A 17,284-nucleotide genomic window follows, 5' to 3' on the forward strand; every position below is an offset into this window, starting at 1 on the left:
TCTTGTAGACCAGGCTGGTCTTGAACTCACAGAGATCTGCCTGCCTCTGCCTCCCAAGTGCTGGGATTAAAGGCGTGCGCCACCACCGCCCGGCTTGTTACCTAAATTTTAATGGCTGTTTTTGTTCTGTTTGAAGAGTGTGACCTATTTAACTAATTTATTTATTTATTTGAAGTGTGTGTGTGGCGTCTTTAGCCCTGGACTGGCTTAAGACTGTGTGATGGAGGATGACCTTGAACTCCTGATTTGCCTTTACTTCCTGAGTGCTAGGATTACCTGCAAATACCACCACACCCAATTTATGTGGTTCTGGGATGGAATTCAGGGCTTTGTGCATTCTAGTAAGCACTTCGATAACTGAGCCATATTTCTAGCCCTGGGTTATTGGCACTTCAGCTATCCTTGCCAGACTGCAGAAAGTGAAAGTGTTTATTTTGGAGCAGTACTTAAGAAGAAGATAAAGACAATAAAGACTTTTTTTCTTTTTTTGAGACAGGGTTTCTCTGTGTAGCTCTGAATGACCATGAGCTCACAGAGATCCACCTGGCTTTGTCTCAGTAGCACTGGAATTGAAGGTGTGTGCTACCATGTGGGCTTGCTTTATGAATTTTGAGACATGGTCTCGCTGCGTGGTTCAGACGGCAATCATTGTGTTGTACTATAGCAGGCTTTCTCGGACTGCCATCCCCCAAGTCATGATACAGAGACTTATTAGTTATAAATGCTTGGCCCTATCTTGTCCCACTAGCTCCTATAACTTAATTTAACCTGTTTCTCTTCACTTATGTTTGCCTTGGAGCTTTTACCTTTCTTTCCTTCTGTGTGTCCTACTTCCTCTATGTCTGTCTGTCTGACCCCTGGCTTTCCCTGGCTGGCTGATGAGGTCCTGGCTGACTGGCTGGCTCTCCTTTTCTCTCTGCCTGCCAGCCTTGCCTATTCCTTCTCTGCCATTCAGCTCTTTATTAGACCAATCAGGTGCCTTAGGTAGGTAAGGCAAAACAGTACACATCTTCCCCCACCCTCCAGTGATTCTTCAGTCTGATGGCTATGCCTTTGTTCCATGTCCTTAATTGGTCTTTTCCAAGTTACAAAAATTATAAAAATAATTGCTAAAAATTCTCTATATATGGCATATAAAAACAGAGCCAGAGGTATTTCAGTAGTTACCTTAAAACAAAACGTCTCAGACAAAACACATCACAAGTTTAACTTCTGCAGTATTTTTCTTCATACGATACATTAGTAAAATAGTCTTCTTAAATAGTGAGCCAGGTGGTGGTGGCACACTCCTTTATTCCCAGCACTTGGGAGGCAGAGGCAGGTGGATCTCTGTGAGTTCGAGGCCAGCCTGGTCTACAAGAGCTAGTTCCAGGACAGGCTCCAAAGCTACAGAGAAACCCTGTCTTGAAAAACAACAACAAAAAACAAAACAAAAATAGTGAAATACCAACCAAATTATACATTGTTACAGTACAAGTGAATGAGGCAAAATATCCAGTTCTGTTTCCCAAATGGGAGAGGCCTTTGGTGCACAGTGTGTGCTGCATGAACTCCAAAGACATCTTTTCCTGATGCTGGTGTACACTGGAGCCTCACAGGACAAGCCAATGCAAAGAGTGGCATCCAGGGAAGATGAGTGGCTCCCTCCGTCAAAGGACAGTGAGGATGGCCTCTTATTGCTTGCTGACTTGCCGTCTTCTGGTCCCATGCACCTGCTCCTCTTCACACACTGTGGGCATAGGGGAAACCAACCAGGAGAAAGTGAGAGGCTGGCTCAGAGGCTTTACCATCCAAGCAGAGTGGATGCTGGACTAATCAGGAGCTCTGCTGGTCTGATGACACAGTAGAAGGCCCTACTAGCATGTCTGCTGGATGGTCACATTCACCCAGGGACCCGAGAACAGGCAGTGAGGGCCTGCAGCATTGGAGCATCTTTGTGGCCATCCTGGGGTTGAAAGGATTGCTGTTGGTAGTCAGGATCTTGTCAGTGACCCGGCTGTGTCTCCCCTTTTTTTGCACCCCAAATCTGAGGAATTACTCTCCTTGTCTTTGCTGGATTTTTCTAATGCTTTCCCCAAGCTCCCTGAAGATGAAAAAACATCAGCCCCATGGTTGGGGGGTGTCCACATTCTCCTTCATCTCCTCCATTTCCTCTTCAATGATCACTTCTTGGACCTCCTGAATGATCTCATCGGGAAGGACAAAGTTCCTCTCTGGATTTGGGAATGGAAGAATCCCAGACTTGTGCAGTGCCTGCATGTCATACATAGTGCTCAGATGCTCCCAGATGACCTGGCGCCCAATATTCTGCCTGAACTTGTCTCAAATACAAATCATGTGGAAGTGCCGTTTCACCCCGACAGGCTTGTGGCCCAGCATGGCGTGGAAGAGACACACCTCTACCTCAGGACTCCACACTACCATTCTTCAGGGCTTGGGGCTGCCTCGCCTGGGCCCTTGTTATCTGGGGCGCCTGTGCCATGAGCAACGAGCACTTCCACATCTTTACCTAGTTAAACAAATGCATCATAAATGAAAGCAACACACCTTTACATAGCTAACAATTATTCTACAACACCAACAAATGTAACACATCTTAGTTAAACAAATATTCTATTCCACAGTATTGTACAGGCTGACTTGGACCATTCCATATGGCTCATAATAAGACTTGAACTTAGTCCTTCTACCTTAGTCTTTAAGTGCTAGCATGTATGTGTTCTCCACCATGTCTGGCTTTGGTTTGTGTTCTTTGTTGTTTTTTAAGTAAATGAGTCATTGACTGCATATAAGTATGTGCACCACATGTGTCTGTGCCAAAGGATGTCAGAGGAGGGATTTTCTTCTAGAACTGGAATTGCAGATGGTCGTGAACTACCATATGGGTTTGAGCCAGAGTCCTTTGCAAGAACAGGTGCTGTTAACCACTGAGTCATCTGTCAGGGTTTGTTTTTAGGGAGAAATATATGTGTAAACTTAGGGCTTTGTATAGTTGGTGAGGACATTTGAGTTAGAAAGGAGGGAAAAGAATTCAAGAGAAATTGCTACTTTATTCAGAATAACAAATATATTTAGCTAGATCCTTTCTCTGATTCCACCTACTGAGCACACAAGTGAGATGCTGTCAGATACTTTTGTTCTCAGAGACAGCTACTTCAACTAGATAAAGCATTTGTTCAACATTGATTATTAAAATCTTTTTCTCCAGGGCTAGAGAGATGGCTTATCAGTTAAAGGCACTGGCTGTTTACCCAGAGGACTTGAGTTCAATTCCCAGCACCCACATGACAACTAATGGTTGGTAAGTCCAGTTCCAGGAGCTCTGAAGCCCTTTTCTGGCTTCTACTGGCATTGCATAAGTGTGGTGTGTAGATAATATGTGCAGGCAAAACACTCATACCTGTAAGAAAGCAAAATAAATGTAAGAATTTCATAGACCATATCAACAGTGAAAGGGGTGTCTCCTCTATGTGATGAGGATACAAGGAAAGGCTGGTAAGAAATTACAGGCTGAGTTTCCAGCATGCTGTGGAGCAGAGGTGCTTTGTTTCCAGAATATTTATATACACGCAGTGAGCTGTATGGAGTGGAACCCCTGTCTGAATGTGAGGTTTGTACTTATTTATGCAGGGTTTTTCTGTGCAACAGCCCTGTTTGCCCTGGAACTAGCTCTTATAGACCAGGCTGACCTTGGACTCTCAGAGATCCTGCCTCTGCCTCCCAAGTGCTGGGATTAAAGGTGTGTGCTGCCACCGCCTGACTTTCCAATTCTTGTATTAATCACCTTCATTCCTTGTCTTGTCTTTTTTCGAGACAGGGTTACAGGGTTTCTCTGTGTAATAGTTCTGGTTGTTCTGTAACTCTTTGTAGACCAAACTGGCCTTGAACTCACTGAGATCCACTAGTCTCTACCTCCTAAATGCTAGGATTAAAGGCGTGCATCACCATTGCCTGGCTCATTTCTTCTTTTTATTCATTCATTCTCTTATTCTGAGAATGGCTATATTCTGAGACAGGCTATATGTAGATTAGGCTGGCCTTAAACTGGATCTTTTTGCTTCTGCTTTCCTAGTGCTGGAATCATAGGTGGGAAGTTATGACCTTTAAAAAAAGCTTTTCTATCGTCCAGCCCCGTTCTGTACCTTATCCCAGGACTCCCTACGTAGTCCTTGTCTCGTTCATGTCACTTATATTCTGTTATCCTCTCCTGTTCCCTATTATGATCTTGTTTCTTTAAAATCCAAATATTAGGCCAGTCAATGGTGCATGCCTTTAATCCTAGCATTTGGGAGGCAGAGTCAGAGACAGGCAGATCTCTATGAGCTAGAGGCTGGCCTGCTCTACAGAATAAGTTCCAGGATAGCCCAGGCTACACAGAGAAACCCTGTCTTAAAATACCAACCTCCTCCCACCCTATTATTAGGACTGAGGATACAACTCAGTAAGCAGAGACCTGTGATTTGGAGCCTTAGAACCACATAAACTCCAGAGGAAATGATTATGGTGCCCTTTCTGTAATCCAAGGGCAAGGGAGTTGGAGATGGAATCCCTGGGGCAAGCTGGCTAGATAGACTAGCTAAATTGGTGACAGTAAGAAACCCCGTTCAAGTAAATAATGAATGAGAAATGAGAAAGTTGTAGCATGAGGGGCCAGCGTGTTGGGGTTTCTGTCCTGCCCGGCACCCCACAGCCAGCAAATCCCAGAGAAAATCACACAGAGATCTTTGTAAGTTATAAAACTGATTGGCCCATTAGCTCAGGCTTCTTATTAGCTCTTATCACTTATATTAACCCATTATTCTGATCTACGTTAGCCATGTGGCTTAGTACCTTTTTCAGCCTGGTAAATTACATCTTGCTGCTCGGTGGTCTGGCAAGGAGTGTGAGGGAGCTTCCTGCTTCCCAGAACACTCCTATTCTCATCGCCCTGCCTCTACTTCCTGTCTGGTTGACCTGCCTATACTTCCTGCCTGGCCAATCAGCGTTTATTCAAAACATGATTGACAGAATACAGACAATTCTCCCGCACCAGGAATTTGGTTTTTTTTTTGTTTGTTTGTTTTTGTTTTTGTTTTTTTTGTTTTTTGTTTTTGAGACACGATCTTACTACTATGTACCTTGGAACTCAATCTGTAGACCAGACTGCCCTCAAACTCACAAGACATTTGTGCACCTCTGTGTCTGGAGTGCTGGAATTAAAGGTGTGTACTTGATGTCACCCTCTGGCCTCCACATTCAAGAGCACTCACACATTCACGTATCCGCACTCCTGTTATTAGGTGTCAGGTCCCCGGATTATATTTCCAGTGTGGAAAAGAAATTACATTTTCATTGTGCCTGCTGTTGGTCTGCCCTTCTTCTCATCTTTCCCTTTTCTTTTTTCTTCCTTTCTTCTTTTTTTTTTAGACAAGGTCTGTAGTGATATTTAATTTGTATTTTAATAGATAAAGCTTGCCTGAAGATCAGAAAGTAAAACAACTGCTCTGGTCAGCCTTACAGACCAGGCAGTGGTGATACACACCTTTAATCCCAGTAGCCACACTAGTTGTCATAGAAATCTTGTGGTAGTGGTGCATGCTTTGAATCCCAGCACTAGAGAGGATTATAAAATGGGAGGAGACAGCTCTCGTCTCATTCTGAGGATTTCTGGAGGCAGGATTACCATTTCGGACTGAGGTAGAGGTAAGAGCCATTGACTGGCCATTTTGCTTTTCTGACCTTCGGGTTGAACCCCAATATCTGTCTCTGGGTTTTTATTAATTGTACCACAAAGGTCTCTCTATACAGTCCTGCCTGTGGTGGTACTTACTCTGTAGACCAGGCTGGCCTTGAACTCAGAGAGATCCACCTGTCTCTCCCTCCCAGGTGCTGGCATTAAAGGCATGCTCTACCACACTTGGCCACCCCCTTTTTTCTGGATTCAGGGTCTTACTCCGTTGCTGGGGTGGATCTCAAACTGATGAGTGTAAAGTGATCTTCTTACCTCAGCCTTGAATGTAGCTAGAATGTGTGCCATCACGCCTAGTTCAATTTGGCTGCATCTGACATTGCCATCTCTCCCATCTTGGCCTCTTCTTAGCTCTATACATTTTTGTCTAGTAGTTGTGACCTATTGTGTTTTTTGTTTTGGTTTTTTGAGGGGCCCACCACCCAGCTCCAAAATAAATCATACACAAAGAGGCTTATTCTTAGTCACAAATGCCTGACCTTAGCTTGTCTTGTTTCTAGCCAGCTTTCCATAACTTAAATTAACCCAAGCTACCTTTTCCCTCTTTGCTTTTATCTTTTGTGTATCTCACTTTTAGTCTTACTCTGTGGCTAGCTGGGTAGCTGGCCCCTGGCACCCTCTCTGTTTTGTTGTTGTTCTTGATCTCTCTGCCCAGATTTCTCCTTCTATTTATACTCTCTGCCTGCTGGCCCCACCTGTCTTTGCTACTGCCTTGCTATTGGAATTCAGCTCTTTATTAGGACTATCAGGTGTTTTAGGTAGGCAGAGAACCGTAGCTTTACAGAGTTAAACAAATGCAGCATAAACAAAAGTCACACATCTTAAAATAATACTCCCTAGCAATGGGCACTCACATGCTTGCTGTTGTAGTCTTGAGTCTCTCCAAATGCCAGTTTCTATGCCTGTCAAATAGCGATTATGGCAAATGAGACCCATCTTTCCTCTTGTGAGAATTAAATGATGAATATATGAGTTTTGAGAACAGGAGAATATAAGAGGAAGCGGGTAGAAATATGTTAATTTTAGAAAATACAGATCTGCCTTGTTTTGAAAAAATTCTAAGAGTGTTTATTTTCTTAGGAGAGTAATAAAAGGTTTTGTTTTTTTTTTAAATTAAGCCCTACATTTTTCTCTGCTTCCCTCCCTACCTCTTCCCTCCCCCTTTCAAGCCTCCCCCAAGGTCCCCATGCTCCCAATTTACTCAGGAGATCGTGTCTTTTTATACTTTCCACTTCCCATATAGATTAGATCTATGTAAGTCTCTCTTAATGTCCTCATTGTTGTCTAAGTTCTCTGGGTTTGTGGTTTGTAGGCTGGCTTTCTTTGCTTAATGTTTAAAAATCACCTATGAGTGAGTACATATGATAATTGTCTTTCTGTGTCTGGGTTACCTCACTCAAAATAATGTTTTCTAGCTCCATCCATTTTCCAGCAAAATTCAAGATGTCACTATTTTTTTCTGCTGTGTAGTACTCCATTGTGTAAATGTACCACATTTTCCTTATCCATTCTTCGGTCGAGGGGCATTCAGGTTGTTTCTAGGTACTGGCTATGACAAACAAAGCTGCTATGAACATAGTTGAGCACATGACCTTGTGGCACAATTGAACATCCTTTGGATATAGACTCAAAAGTGGTATTGCTGGGTCTTGAGGAAAGTTGTTTCCTAATTTCCTGAGAAATCACCACACTGAGATCCAAAGGGGTTGTACCAGCTTGCATTCCCACCAGCAATGCAGAAGTGTTCCCTTTGCCCCACAATTTCTCCAGCATAAGTTGTCATCAGTGTTTCTGGTCTTGGCCATTCTTAAAGGTGTAAGATGGAATCTCAGAGTTGTTTTGATTTGCATTTCTCTGATGACTAAGGATGTTGAACATTTCCTTAAGTGTCTTTCAGCTATTTTAGATTCCTCTGTTGAGAGCTCTCTGTTTAGGTCTGTACTCCATTTTTTTTTAATTGGATTATGTGATCTTCTGGTTTGAATTTCTTGAGTTCTTTGTATATTTTGGAGATCAGACCTCTGTCTGATGTGGGGTTGGTGAAGATCTTTTCCCATTCTGTAGGCTGTTGTTTTGTCTTGTTGACCGTGTCCTTTGCTTTACAGAGGCTTTTCAGTTTCAGGAGGTCCCATTTATTAATTGTTTCTCTCAGTGTCTGTGCTGCTGGGGTTATATTTAGGAAGTGGTTCCCTGTGCCAATGCATTCAAGTATATTTTCCACTTTCTATAAGGTTCAGTGTGACAGGATTTATCTTGAGGTCTTTGATCCATTTGGACTTGAGTTTTGTGCATGGTGATAGATATGGGTCTATTTTCATGCTTCTATATGTTGATAACCAGTTATGCTAGCACCACTTGTTAAATATGCTTTCTTTTTTCCATTTGATAATTTTTTGCTTTTTTATCAAAGATCAAGTATTCAAAGATGTGTGGATTTATATCCGGGTCTTCTATTCGGTTCCATTGGTTCTCCTGTCTGTTCTTATGCCAGTACCAGGCTGTTTTCAGTATTGTAGCTCTGTGGTAGAGTTTGAAGTCAGGGTTTGTGATGTCTCCAGAAGGTCTTTTGTTGTACAGGATTGTTTTTTGCTTTTCCATATGAAGTTGAGTACTGTTCTTTCGAGGTCTTTGAAGAATTTTGCTGGGATTTTGATGGGAATAAAAGGTTTTGTTTTGAGACCAACTGGATCTCATACAGCCTAGGTTGTCATTGAACTAGTTAGATAGCTAAAGATGACTATGAACTCCTGATCCTTCTGCATCTGCCTTCCAAGTGGCTTGTACCACTGTGCCCAGCTTACTGTGCTTTGTTTTTAAAACCTTTTAACTTTTATTTTGTATGTGCGTTCATGTACTTATGCCATAGTTCACCTGGTGCCATAATACATGTGGAGGTCAGAGCACAATGGTGAGAGAGATTGGACCAGAGATGTGTCCTGCTGAACTTGAGATGAGTTTTAGTTTTTTGGGTGTGCTTGGGCTCTGTCCTGACCTTCCTTTGTGATTTTAAGCATCTTACTGCCTGTGCCTCTGTTCTGAGTTTGTTCTTCCCCACATGCAGAGAAATGAAAGAGTCCTTAGTTGCTGAAGGACTGGGTATTTCCTGGACCAGAAATAGGAGCTAAATAAAGATGTTTTAGTATTCTTTGGACTAGAAGGAAGATCTTGTCTCTTGTTATATTTACCATTGTTGTGGTTGTTCTTTTGATTTGTGTGTCTGTTAGGCAGACCAGAAGAGGGTGTTGGGTCCTTCTGGAGATGAAGTTATAGGCAGTTGTGACCCACCTGATGTTGATGCTGGAAACTGAATTCGTGTCCTCTGCAAGAGCAGCAAGTCCTCTTAACCACTGAGAGCTGTCTCTCCAGCTCTGTCTATCTACAAGCAATTAGTAATGATGAGAAGCAGAGCAGCCAGCGTTCACCCTGAGAACTCTAATGTGGGCTTTACTTGGAATTATATCCTTATGAGTAGGCATGGTTTTTTATTTGTTTTTCAAGACAGGGTTTCTCTGTGTAACAGCTCTAGCTATCCTGGAACTAGTTCTTGTAGACTGTAGAGTTCAAGGCTGACCTTGAACTCACAGAGCCCTCCTGCTTCTGCCTCCTGAGTGGTGGGATTAAAGATTTGTCTGCCACTACCTGACTTTGCTGCATGTTTTATATTGTTTGAAAAGGGCTAGGGAGCTCACTTAGAGCCTACTGTTAGTAGTGGTTGAGCAAAGTGTTCTGGCTCTAGATCCCTGCACCTTTCTGCCTCCATGAAAAGTGTGTTGTGCCAGTTGAACACCCCATATCTGAAATACTAAGGAGCAAAAATATTTTTGATTTTTTTTTTTTTTAGTATTTGCAAGGTTTTCCTTTCTCCTCCTTTTCTTCTTCTCCCCCCTCCCCCCGCACCAGTTGAACATCCCCTAGTCCAAAAAAATACAAAATTCAAAAAGTAAGTTGTATTACTGTGTGATTTAAGAGGTAATAAAGGGCTGGAGAGATGGTTCAGCAGGTTAAAAGCACCATTTTCCTTTTCTAGGACTTCACTTACTTTCATCCTTCTTACCCTCATATATTAAGCAAAGTGTGGGTCTAGAGGGTCTCTGCGGTCCTTTTAAATGCGGACTGACCGTAAAAAGGAGCTCCTAAATTTGGAGTGAGACACTTGCTAAGTCAAAGGGGGCCTGTCTCAGCACACAGAAGATGCCAACTTTCAGGGCAAGGGATGAGCACTCCACGAACACAGCAGCTCTGGCTTTCTTGAGGCTGGTTGCCAAGGGAACTCAGCCTCTAGTCAGCAACAGCCAGGGCCACTTTGGTTGAGGCTTAGGTAAGGTTAGCTAAAGTAAGCAGGCCATTCCCCACCCCCACCTTTCCTTTCCTTGTCTTTTCAAAATGTTGGTTTTGTACCTTTTCATGTGTGTAGTGCTGTTTTAAGTACCTAAATATCCTATAACTTATCTTCATAGTAATCTTATGAGAGTAGTGACTGCTAAACAAAATTTACAGAAAACAGAGCTGAGGAAAACAGTTCAGTAATGTGTTCATACTTGCTTACACTTGTTCAGTTTGTAGTGTCAGATCTGTGCCTCTAGCCACTGGGTTATATTGTCTGGGGGATCTGAAAAAACAAGCAGGAGAGAGAGTTTTTAGTGTTGTCAGTGACTTTTAGTTCAGGATGATGATAGTTCAGAACTCGGAAGAACCTTTGAAGTGTTTAACATAGTCTCTTGTCTCTGATCTGCTGTCTGCTACAGGCTTGCTTTCTTCTCTCCTCTGACAGACACCCACCCTCTTTCTGTTCCAGTGCTTTCACTGATGGGCAAAGGCATCACTTTACTACTTCCCTAATTTTTAAATTTTTTTTTATATTTTTTGAGATGGTTTTGCTGTGTAGTTCAGATTGACCTGATAGTCTTAATTTTTCTGCCTCAGCCTCCCTAGTCCTAGGAATATAGGTATATATCACAATGTCTGACTATTTGACTATTGTTAAATAGTTCTCATTAACAAAACATTATTTCTCTCTTTTTCTTTTTTTTGAGACATGATTGATTCGGCTGCCTAGCCTTTATAGTCTTGCCTCCTGAGTACATGGGGTTGCCGTGATGCCAGACTTTATTTTTTGTTTTGAGTTGAAATTTGAGATGTCGCATTACGTTTAGGCTAACTTGGAACCCCACAGGAGTAGTCCGTCTTCCACAGGCAGCCTTAGCTTGTCTCCAGGCACACTCGTCGTCTTCCCATAGCCTTTTCTTTTTTTTTCTTTCACTTGGGTCAGCATGCACAAAAGCCCTCTTACCTCCAAGCACTTGGTAGATGCAGCCCAGCTGATGTGTATTACTTCTTGTCATATTTACTCCAAGGTCCAAAGCCTTTTTCACCATGGAGAATGAATGAGGGATATACGCAGTCCTTCCAAGCTTGGGGAATGTATGGAGGTGGAGTCTTCATTTCACAGGAGCTGGGAAATTGTATTGAGGGCTCTCCTGTGTGTTTTGAGAAAAACCACAAAATGGCTGGAATTTATTTGGGCTCTAGGCAAGCTGCATTTGCCTCACTAGACCACTAGGTGTTGAGCAACTCACAGACCTGGGCTGTCTGAAGAAAGACACAGGTAACCTCACTGTAAGGTATTTTAGGTGCTGAGAAGAGATGTTGTTTCTCATATGCTTTGTCTTTCTCATTGTTCTAGTTTTAAATACTAGTATGAAAAAGTTCTTGGAGTGGTTTTCTTAGAAGACAGGAATATGACTTAACAATTTAAACAAGGCCAGCAAAGTGGCTCAGCGTGGGATCCCTGGGACTCATGGTGGCAGGAGTATCAGCTCCCATAGGCTGTACTTTGACCCTCATTCACATGACATAGCACCCCCCCAATAAATAATAAATTTTAAAATTTAAATTAATTTTTAATATGAAAAACAGAAACCAAATATATTTCTGCTGGGGGGCAGTGTGATGTTTTCACATGCATGTACATTGTGCAGTGTTTAAATTAGGTTAAAAGCACCTATCCCCTTAAACTTTAACCACTTCTTTGTGGTTAAAAACAAACAAAAAACAAAAGCAAACAAAAAACATTCAAGCTCTATCTTTTAGCCTCTGGGATATATGGCACTTTATCACTGTTTGTAATCTTTCTCTTTGGTGTAGCATGGCCAAACTACATATTCCTAATTGTAACCTCTCCATCTCCCGTTCCTCCTTCTCTCTCCAGCCTCTGACCGCTATTCCATTTTTGGCTGACATGAGATCATTGTTCCTTATTTCCACGTATGAAGAGATTGTACAGTGCTTGCTTTTGTGCCTAGCTTGAATCATTTAACATGATCATCCCCTGCTTCAGTCCATGTTGTTGCAAATGACAGACTTATAAAAAAATTTACTTTTATTGAATGAATAGGATTCTATGGTATGATTTACATTTTTTCCTTTTCCCTCCTTCTCACTGTCACTGTCCTACTCCCCCCCCCTTTTTTTTTTTACTTTTTAAAATTTTGTTTCTCTTTGAGCTGAGTATGGTACTCAAGTCCTCATGAATGGTAGGTCAGCATTCTACCAGAGATCCCTACCTTGCATCATGTAGTTATTGTCAATAGTGCTGTAGTGAACACAGGGGATTAATGCCTTTAAGATTTATTTATTATGGAGCAGCCCTCGGAGATCCTGTGGATCTCTGTCTTGCTTCAACAGTGTTTGGACGGAACAGACCTGGGGCCTCTCTTTGTTAGCTTCCACCACTCCTCATCCTCTCCAGTCACAGCCCCTGGGACCATCTTCTTGCTGCCTTCAGCTTCTAGGACCAGCCACCACCGTCTCTTTGCGGGTAGCTCCAGACTGTGTCTCAGCCATGAACTCTCAGGTTCGCCAAAATTATTCCATCTAAGTGGAGGCTGCTGTGAACCTCCTGGTCAGCCTGCACTCGCAGGCCTCCTATAGCTATAACTCTCTCTGGGCTACCGTTTTGATCGGGGTGATGTGGCTCTGGAGGGTGTAGGCCACTTCTTCCGCAAATTGGCGATGAAGTTGCAAAACAATCACGGAGGCCGTGCACTCTTTCAGGATGTGCAGAAGCCATCTCAAGATGAGTAGGGTAAAACTCAGGAGACCATGGAAACTGCCTTGGCCTTGGAGAAGAACTTAAACCAGGCCCTCTTGGATCTTCATTCCCTGGGTTCTGCTTGCATAGATCCCTATCTCTGTGACCTCCTCAAAAACCACTTCCTGGATGAGGAGGTGAAGGTCATCAAGAAGATGGGCAACCACCTGACCAACCTCCGCAGGTTGGCTGCTGGGCCCCCGGTGTCTCTGGGCGAGTAACTCTTTGAGTAGCTAACTCTCAAGCATGACTAGGAGGCCTCTCCTTCTGAGGGGCTCTCACCTCTGCTCTGCACCAGGCAGCCTCAGGACCTTCACCCGAACCTCTCAAGAAGCCACTAGGCAGCTTTGCCATGGAGCCCCTCTCAAGTCTTGGACCAAGTAAAAATAAATCAAAAAAAAAAAAAAAAAAATGTATTCAGTGTTCTGCCTGCGTGCCAGAAGAGGGCAGCAGATCTCATCGTACATGGTTGTGGGCTACCCTGTGGTTGCTAGGAATTGAACTCAGGATCTCTGGAAGAGTAGCCAGGGCTCTTAGCCTCTCCAGTCCTTGATTTCTTTTTGTGTTGATCTTTTGTTCTTGACAGGGTCTCACTTATGCAGTCTGGCCTCAGATCTTGCCAAGTGTTGGGACCATCTTCAGGTCTCACTACACTTGGCCCTGTGTGAATGGTGTCTTGACTGCTGATCACAGTCAGCAGCTTTCTGGCATTTTGGGTTTCTAGAAATGCAGATGAAGTATCTAGTGCGAGCAGCATGTGCCAGCGGCCAGTGCTGGTCCTTCCTCAGTTCTTTGTAAGCAGTGATCTGTTACTTCTGGAGCTTGCAGATTTTATTTAACGCTTTGAATTTTGTCATAGAGTGCTGAGGTGTGCCTTTAAAAGTAACCCCGATTTAAGAACTTTTAAGCCTTTTCTTGGTGCAGGTGCTTTCCAGTCTCCTTCTGTTACGGATAAGGAGACTGAAACTGAATCCAGAAAAGTGAGGCGATGTGCCTTGAGTCCCAGCTAGCTACCTCAGGCACGTAACTCCTGCTGAGCTGTGCTCCAGTGCTCCAGTCACTCCACAGCAAGGGTCATCGGGAATAAATTGAAAAGTGTTTACTGAGACAGGAATTTTGTCAGCAGTTCATGAGTAATCAAGAAAAGGTAACAAAACTCTTTACATCTCAAAGTGAAAGATGGAGGATCCCTATGCCCTGGTATTCCAGTTAATGGATCTACCTCATAATTCTCAAACTCAATAAAACCAGAAAGTTGCTTCAGCTATGGAGAATAGAGGTTTTTGAGTAGCCTGGAGCTGGATAAGTGTGATCATGCCCTGTTGTAAATGCTGGACAACCTAATCAGCTGCCAAAGCTGGAGACAGACACTATAAACCATGTCTTATCAGCGGTCTGGTTTCTGTTTGAGTTCCAGCCTGGGACTCTTCTGATGGGAACCACCTGTTCCTGGTTTGTTGAGCTTTGGATTTCCCCAGTCCTTTAGTTCTTTCAGTTTTGAAATGAAACCTGCTCTACAGGGCGAGGCCAGGCCCAAGAGGACTTTGACAGCTCTTACCAGCTTGTTTTTTCTAGAGCCAGCTGGTATGTGCGCTTGTGGTGAGAGAGGTGAGTCAGCTATAGAGATCTGGGCAGTGTCATTTCCTCGGGTAACCAGGAAAACACAACCAAATACTTCATGTTTGATGCTCAGGAAACTGAAAGTTTAGAATGCAGTCGCCAGAGGGCTGCACAACCTCAGCCTTGCTTTCCTGAAGAGAACATCTTCTACCCTCAGTGCTCCAGCCCAGATTTCTCTGTGTAGATAGCCCAGACTAGCCTTGAACTCCTAATTCTCCTGTCTCAGCCTTTAGTGTTAGGATGACAGGTGTACACCACCATGCCTTGCTACAAAAGTTTTTATCTCTACTTCTTGTCTCATCTGTATGACCTCCTCACCTTCCTTTCCAAATCTCTGGCCTCTCTCTGCTACTCTACTGTCTCTGCCCTTTACTATAAACCTCCCATTTCATTTAACTCTAGTAAGATTGGGTCACCACATGACCTCACTGGGTTGCCCCTGCAATTCTAGTACTACAGAATTGCTTTTAATCCATAGAACCTTTGTCCCCTTTGGGATTTCTGTTGGAACAATGCCAGCTGCTCCTTGTTCTGGATGCTGCATGTCTTCCCTTGTCCTCTACAATCAGTGGCCCCAGTAGAGGATTGGTGGCCAAGACTTCCTGGATCCAGAAGTTCAAGAAAAGAATATGGCATTGGGAGGCTATGTTAATATGTTCAGATGTGGGCAGTATGAAGCCATGTGACCATGAAGGCTGTGTTGGGTGGAAGGAACTTGAAGCACTTGAGCAGGTGTCCTTTGTAGCCTTCCTCCCCTGCTCATTCTGTTTGGGGATAGAGTGCAGTTCAGTGGTAGAGCACTTTATCCTCAGTACCACAAATACCAGCATGCTTGGAATTTAGTAATTTACATGGAATGTAGCAATCTTTGATTCCTTCTCCCATTTCTGTTCCCTAGAGAGACTATATCCTTGGAATGTGTGAACCCAGAAAAAAAATTATGTCTTTAAATTTTATCTCCACAAATGACATAGATGCTATGTATTATTCTGATATTTCCTTCTTTGTCTCAAGAATGGGCCTTCAGCCACTGTGCTGGAGCACATCTCTGATCCAAGCACTCAGGGTGGTACAGGCAGCTGGATCTTGATGAGCTCAAGACCAGTCTGATCTACATAGCAAGCTCCAGATCAGGCAAGGCTGCATAGTAAGACTCCCAGAAACAAAGTAAAACAACAGAATGGGCCTCGGCAGTATCCCGTGTTAGTAAGTAGTATTTCGTTCTTTTTGGCTGCTATATGTTATTTCATAAAATGGATAATGCTTTGTTTTATTTAGCCACTTTGCTATTGAGAGACATGAAGGTGTTTCTCTGTTGTAGATGATGCTTACTATGGCTTATGGTTGGTGTTCTGTTTCTAGGCATCGATCTCAGCTTTCTGCTTTGATTTTCTAATTTATCAGGTTAAATGCTGTATAAAGTGCTTACAGTAGTCAGGGGTCACTGAGTGATGTGTGGTGGTAATATAGTCACCTGTAGTTGGCTCTATATCTGAGTCCAGGCTTGACATTTTGTTTCTGGTTTTTGAGGCTCTGCTCCTGAATCCTGGCGAGGTTTGAAGGCCCTCCTGGCATGAAAACCCGGAGTCTGAGAGAACTGTTGGGAAATTCAGTACCTTGGGTGCAGGCTAATTTTACTTAGTGTCAGGTGCAAGCTAAATTTACTTTGTGTATTTTGCATTGTCAAACTTTCTGAACTTATTTTGTATTTGAGTGTCCTTAAAAGAATATTGTGGGGCTGGAGAGATGGCTCAGAGGTTAAGAGCATTGCCTGCTCTTCCAAAGGTCCTGAGTTCAATTCCCGGCAACCACATGGTGGCTCACAACCATCTGTAATGAGGTCTGGTGCCCTCTTCTGGCCTGCAGGCATATGCACAGACAGAATATTGTGTACATAATAAATAAATAAATAAATAAATAAATAAATAAATAAATAAATAAATAAATAAATAAAGAATATTGTATTTAAAAGCAGGGCAATGGTGGCACACATCTTTAATCCCAGCACTTGGGGAGGCAGAGGTAGTGAATCTCTGTGACTTTGAGGCCAGCCTAGTCTACAGAGCAAGTTCCAGGACAGCTGAGGCTACACAGAGAAATGCTATCTCAGGGAAAAAAAAAGAATACCGTATTTTCAATTGTAACCAAGGAGCTAGAGAGATGGCTTGGTAGTTAAGATTGCTTGCTGATTGTTTTTTGTAAAGGACATAAGTTTGGTTCCTAGCATCTACTCTAGCTGCTCACAACCACTTGTAACTCCAGCTGTAGTGTCCATGCATACACAGACACGTCCACAGAATTAAAAATAAGAAAACAAACCTTTAGAAATAAATTCTAATAATGTAATAAATTCTACTAGTGAACAGAAAGAAAGGGAAGAGTGACTATCAGAGCTTGGTTGCAATAAAGATGACTTCATATTTCATATCTCACCAATTGAAGACCGTATGTCTCAGGTATACAGAGTGACACATGCAGCTGCTATCGGGACAGAAAAGCTGCAGTGTCTTAAGTCTAGGCTATGTGGAGGAAGTATAGGAGTTCAGAGGAAAGGAGACAGACCCAAGGAATCATTTATGAATTAAGCAGTTCTTTTTTGTTTGTTTGTTTGGTTTTTGGTTTTTCAAGACAGGGTTTCTCTGTAGCTTTGGAGCCTATCCTGGATCTAGCTCTTGTAGACCAGGCTGGCCTTGAACTCACAGAGATCCACCTGCCTTTGCCTCTCCAGTGCTGGGATTAAAGGCGTGCGCCACCACTGCCCAGCAAATTAAACAGTTCTTATTAAAGAGTTTTTTTGAGCCCTAAGGGGAACAGATGTTTGAGAAATACAAAGTTCACTTAGTGCG

General features: G+C 43.0%; 2 pseudogenes; one reads left to right on the forward strand and one right to left on the reverse strand.

The window, feature by feature from the left end:
* Window positions 1-1,815: 1,815 nt before the first annotated feature.
* Window positions 1,816-11,103, reverse strand: LOC101989800 (annotated as a pseudogene).
* Window positions 11,104-12,226: 1,123 nt separating this feature from the next.
* Window positions 12,227-13,170, forward strand: LOC102002229 (annotated as a pseudogene).
* The last annotated feature ends 4,114 nt before the right edge of the window (window positions 13,171-17,284 follow it).

The sequence above is a fragment of the Microtus ochrogaster genome, unplaced genomic scaffold (assembly GCF_000317375.1).
Source record: "Microtus ochrogaster isolate Prairie Vole_2 unplaced genomic scaffold, MicOch1.0 UNK1, whole genome shotgun sequence".
Classification (NCBI taxonomy): Eukaryota; Metazoa; Chordata; class Mammalia; order Rodentia; family Cricetidae; genus Microtus; species Microtus ochrogaster.